Here is a 6,375-nt window from a genome sequence, read left to right on the forward strand (position 1 = left end):
TGCGGCCTCACAACCGCAGACCACGTGTAACCACACCAGCCCAGGACCTCCACATCCAGCATCTTCACCTCCAAGATCGTCTGAGAACAACCACCCGCACAGCTGCTGCAACAATCGGTTTGGTGAAAGTAAAGCAGAGGAAGTTTAGCGGAAGTGTTTTCACATTTACCCGGAAGCTGAACGTCCATTCGATGCACATAAAAGCCTCACACAGAACGTTAGTTGACTGCAAGACATTACTCGCGACGTTTCTGTATCAATTATTGTTGCATGTATTTATTTATTTATTTTTTCAAAATGTTGTCATTAAATTAAATGATTTATTCAATTATTAATAAAAAGAGTTCGGTCATGACGTCATTTTGTAGGCCAGCTTGTTTTGTTTTTAAATTGCGATGATCCAGAAGTTAAAGTTGACCGACTACAAACCGCATTTTCCTGTTTTTATTTTTATTTTTTATTTAATAGACAGAACTACAGGCAAATGTATAAATGTACCCGAGGTATTCTGCCCAGTATCGATCCTAAAGCAGCTCCTGTATGCTTAAATCCAGCGGCCGGCATGATGAGCAGGCTCCAGAGGGTCATTTACAGCGTCTGTAAGTATCCAACCGCACTGCCTCATTGTAAAACATAACAAAAGCAACTGAAATACAAGCCTGGACTGTACCTGTGCTCTATAGCGTCACTTTTTCATTAAAAACCACAATCCTGCAGCTGAGCCTCAGGGAAAGCCACAATGCAGCCCTCTAACACAAGGGCAAACACACAGGACCTGATGCTAGCCTTCAAAAATTAAAAAAGCAGTTAAATAAATAGATAAATTGAGGTGAGTTTTTGCAAAAGGCTTGAATGTAAATGGAGTATTGAATGTAACTGGGTTTGTCCAGCACGCAACACTTGGGCTTTTATGTCTGTGGGGTTTTTTTATGTTTAGAAAGACTCCAGCTCCCTTTGTGTGCAGAAAGCTGATTTAGTGCACTAAAGAGCGCTGCGAGAACCACCGCACATAAGCAGCTAATGTTACATACTCTAAAGTAGCCTTTAAATATCATACAGAGTGTGGAAAACATCTATAACTGGCACATTAAACAGATGTTGGTCTGTTGACTAAGCTACAATGCTGTGTTTTGTGCTTCTTTATGTGTGTAGCGCTAGCTTGAGCCTTTGTGTAATTACAGCGTAAAAGTTCAGACTATAAAAACCCTCAATGACACAGGAAATGTTTGACTGTCATGTCTTGTGACCCCTGACAGTGATGGAGAACGGCCACACATTTCAGTCTTGCAGAGGTACGCAAGTCAGAGACGGCATATTCGATGAATGGCACATGGCCTTTATGGTTCTCGATATGTGTTTTGTGTCTGAAATCGGAGGGTCATTTTCAAGCCGAAGAAACTAATCTTAACCAACATGTACTAATCACAGTAAAAGAGAAAGAAAGGATCCTGATGGAGTTCCTTCCCATTCTGTCCATGTAACGGTGCCCTCTGGTGGTAGAAATGGCTTGATCGCCTCACAAAATTGACATAACAAAATAAAACATACCTCAAAAGGATCTGCTAAGAGGCCATAGTTCCGTATAAACAGATAGCAGCTTCTTGGCAAACAAAGCCATTGTAAGCAGACCTCGTTCCATAACTGTGTGGAAGGAAATGGTGATGGCTCATTAGGTGTGCTTGCTTTGTAGCAGGGGATCCATCTGTAAAGCATGCAGCACATAAGGAAACAGGAAGGAATTTTATGATTGCTAGAATCGATGTGTGAGAGATATTCTGTGTTGACACATCCTTGATGGATACGAGTCTCACTTTCTCTCTTTGTTTCTCATGCTCCCCTTTCCTTCCCAAGAGATTTTCTCTCCTGTCACAACCCTGGATCGTCCAGCCGCTAGAGGTCAAAGGTCAAACTCTAAAAGAGAAATTAGTTTATTGACACAATAAGACCTGGCAGTTTTTTGATGTTCCATCACACAGTGTTCCAACCTTCCTCATGTTTGCCTCTCCATTTCACAGATCCCACAGGAAGGAGAGAAACAGAAGCTATATAAATGAGAAATCTATCACAAGTGTTATCATGCTCTGAGGCCCCTTGATCCTGAGTCCAGTTCACATAGTGGCTAATCTGGTTTAGATACCTCATATTGTAATGATAGAGAACTTGTTAAATTCTTATTCGACTGAATAATAATAAAACTGAATCAAAGCTATTTAATTACACAGGTTTCTGTGATTAAGCACAATTAATTACTTTACATATACAGTACATTTATATTGATATACTATATATTTATATATAAAGTATATATACATTTAAATTAATAATGTATATATTTATATAGATTATATTTATTATTATTATATTATAATATTATATTTGCATTATTTTATATTTATATCTAAATCTATACATATTCTTATTTGCTGAATAATAATTATATAAAATGATAAATATCAACTATATATATATATATACAGATGTTCTTTTCCAGTTGAAAATGATACATTTTAGCCATTTAACATTATATTTGAAATATATATATATATATATATATATATATTTTTTTTTTTAATTAAATATGCATAAACTAGATGATCAGACTAGTGACTGTTTGTTGCATTTATAAACAACAAGATCATTATCAATCTTAAAGAAACATTTAATAATAACTATAATAGTTATAAATATAAATAGTTTAGTTAGACAGTATGAATGTAACATTTAACAAACATGAAATCATAAAAAAAGGAATCAATCAATTTCACAACAAGCACTTCAGTAGGGAATATTGAGCTTTCAGTTGGCGATATTTGCTGTTGGCAAAAACACATCTGCAGTCATTACGTTCCTGGAGCACTGAATGAAAAGTGCTTAACCTTTGCTGTGCACCTACATCTGTTCGATCAGATGAGCAGACATTCAATAAGGTGGATTTCCGCGTAATGACAGCTGATCTGAAATGGAAATAAAACAGCCAGTTTAGCAGAGGATGTGAAAGAGGCGAGTCATTTGTTTTTCAGGTTTGCATCTGTGGATATACACAAGCATGTGCATCAGGAACATTTAAAGTATAGAGCTGGATGTGACAGCTCATTAACACACAATTCTCTAATGATGTGAAAAACAAGGCCTCTGACACTTTACCAAGACTAAGCACCTCATCTACCCTATAAACACAGACATATTCTCTCTCTCGCTCTATCCTGGAGAGGGTGATAAATGCCTGTGCAAGCGAGTCAACCGGACGATCAATCAGAGGCCAGCCCTCCTTCATCTGGTCAATGGCACTCTTGTTTCTGCTGTGGGAGAATGGCACAATGACTTTACCACTTAATTATGTTGTTAATTGCTGTGTTAAGATTTCTGCAGGAGGTCCCTCAGGTTAGTAATTGAGGGTGGTCGCACCTGCAGACTCCAGGCACGCTGCATTTATTCACAATTCAATAACTTGAGTCAGGCGATAATGATCATCAGCTTTCAAATGCTACTGCCCTTACTGTTAACCCGCTCTCATAGGAAATATTGATATTCTCCACAGCAAATTGCTTGATGAGTAAAGCAATGTATTTTTAAAGATTTCATGCCCTCGAGAATATTGTTGATTAAGACCTTATTTACATCGCTTTTAAAGAATTTTTAAAACTCACTTTGAAATTGATTAATTTTAAACAAATGTTTGTGATTTAATTTTTTTTGCTTTTTGACTTATTGTCTTATGCTCTCCAAAGCTGCATTTATTTGATCAAAAATACAGTAAAAAACAATAATATTGTAAAATATTACTACAATTAAAAAAAACTGTTTTCTATTGCAATACAGAGTTCTGGCATGAAACTCTAGATGGCGCAGTCCGATAGGTCTAACTCAATCTGACCTAATGACATCATTATCACATGGCACAGCTGATTGGTTCTCTCCTGTATCGGTAGCCAATGAGCTCGCTGCTCAACATTCAAATATATGACTAGTGCTTGCCGTAGCAGTTGCAGCTTGCTTCAGAAACCCTCCACGTTCCCCAGCTCCACCTGTATAGATCTGCTATGAGGTGATTCATTTATGCTATATGGGGGTGATTTCATGTTTGTTATATTTGCAGCAGCAATATTTCCTACATGTTCACAGCAGCATGTTGTGGATGTATTGGCAGTAGCAAGTCTCAGTAATTGCTCTGCAGCAGCAGTGTAGATCTATTCCGCCAAGACCAAATACATTAACATTGTCATGTACATTACCATGCCAATCCCTCTGAGAGTTGTCATGACAGAAATATATTTTAAAATGTAATTTATTCCTTTGATAGCAAAGCTGAATTTTCAGCAGCTATCACTCCATTCTTCATGTGAACTTTTTTAATACACATACTTGCAATGACAGACTTGCAATTTATTTTTTGAACAGACCACACTTAAAATCTTAACAGAGCAACTGAAAACATTTTAAAAAATCTGGTCTCTTTTATAAAGGAAAGATGTTTCCATCTGCTGATGCTATACAGAGTCAGTGTGCGATTAATGAATACAACTGAGGGCACTGCTGCTGCCCAGTACAGTTATAGTCCAAATTCAGCTCTGTTACAACAGCCTGAGGTTGAACCACACACTCTTTGCTTTGGGCTAATAACCAAAATATGCCCCCTAATATGGCCACCTCAACAACAGGCACACTTGACGTGCTCTCCATCATAAAACATGTGGTTTGATTACCTTGCAAAGTACAGAAGTAGTAACCTTGCGTTCATCTGGCCAAGTTTCAGTGCGTTCCCTCCTGTGATGCTTCGAGAACAGCCAATAATTAAACAATATGCACACAGGCTGGTGAATAGCAGGAGTTGCTCTCAGCTTTGGGGAGGGTTGTGCGTAACTGGGGCAAGGGAGGCCTAGCTGTGCCTACAGCTGGGACTGTAGCAGTTAACACTCTTAATGCACCATTAACACAAACTATAACATTTGACTGAACCTGCCACGCACTCCTACACATCACGCTGTCTGGCCCATTAACACAACTATAACATTACAATGAAGAGTTTCACACACAAACACACTATTACACACAGTGTAACCATTACCACAAGCTGTAACATTAGGCTTCACCAGCCATAATGACGGCACTAAACCAATAGTGGAGAATGAGCATGCCAAACTGTGATGTGGCTGTTTGACTTTGTATAACCTGTATATCTGGTTGAAAGTAATATGCAAAGTTTGCCATTTATTTTAGTTCCATTTATTACTATAACATTCTATACAACAGTTAGCAATTTGACTTTTCAATGACTCCTTCTAGATTATTATTTATTGTCATTGTACTTACATCCAACGAAATTATAGATTTGCCAACGTATCCAGCTAAAGATAATTTAAACAATTAATAAGGAATAATTAAATAAATACCATATTACACATAAGGGAAAAAATAAATAATAATAATAATAATTTGACACTGTGCTGAATGAAATAAAGTGCTCAATGCTCAATATAATTACACATTACTGGTTCTTCTTACATGTCAAGAATGTATTTTCATTTCAGTGTTCAGTATGGTTATAGCTTTAGGATAAAAACTGTTCATGAATCTTGTGGTACGTGTTTTGATAGACCTGTAACATTTCCCAGATACGAGTCCTTCAGAATATTGTGTATTTTCTGCAGACATTGGGATGTAAAAATATCGTAAAGGGCAGGCAGCTGTTGTTTTGTGATGATGTTCTGTGCAGTCTTGATAACTCTCTGCAAAGCCTTTTTGTCAGCTGCAGAGCTACTTCCATACCACACTAGCATACCATATTGGAGGATACTCTCGATGGAGCAACGGTAGAATGACAACAAGAGCTGATGTGACAGGTTAACCTTCCTGAGCATTCTTAAAAAGTATAGCCGCTTCTGTGCCTTCTTAACTAGCCGTGATGTTTATCATCCATGTGAGTTCCTCTGAGATATGTGTGCCCAGAAATTTTAAACTGAACACTCTCTCTACCATCTCCTCGTTGATATACAATGGTGTATGTACATCCTGTTTCCTCCTGAAATCAATAATAAGTTCAGGGCCAGATTGTTCTCCGTGCACCACACCATCAGCCTCTTTATCTCCTCTCTGTAGGCAGACTCATCGCCTCTGGTGATCAACCCCACCACAGTCGTATCGTCCGCAAATTTGATAATAGTGTTGGTATTATACGATGGTATACAGTCATTTGTATACAGGTTACATGTTAGTTTTTTTTCAGTAAATGGTGACAATGAGTCTGAAATGGAGTCATTTGATTCTGTATTGTTTAATAATTTATTCAACTGATTCATTCAGGAACAAAACAGGCCTTTGGGCCTGTTCCAGTTCCCACAATTGCAGTCAATGCACTTGACCACTTGTCTGTTGAGA

The sequence above is a fragment of the Sinocyclocheilus grahami genome, unplaced genomic scaffold (genome assembly GCF_001515645.1).
Source record: "Sinocyclocheilus grahami isolate Dianchi unplaced genomic scaffold, SAMN03320097.WGS_v1.1 scaffold876.1, whole genome shotgun sequence".
Classification (NCBI taxonomy): domain Eukaryota; kingdom Metazoa; phylum Chordata; class Actinopteri; order Cypriniformes; family Cyprinidae; genus Sinocyclocheilus; species Sinocyclocheilus grahami.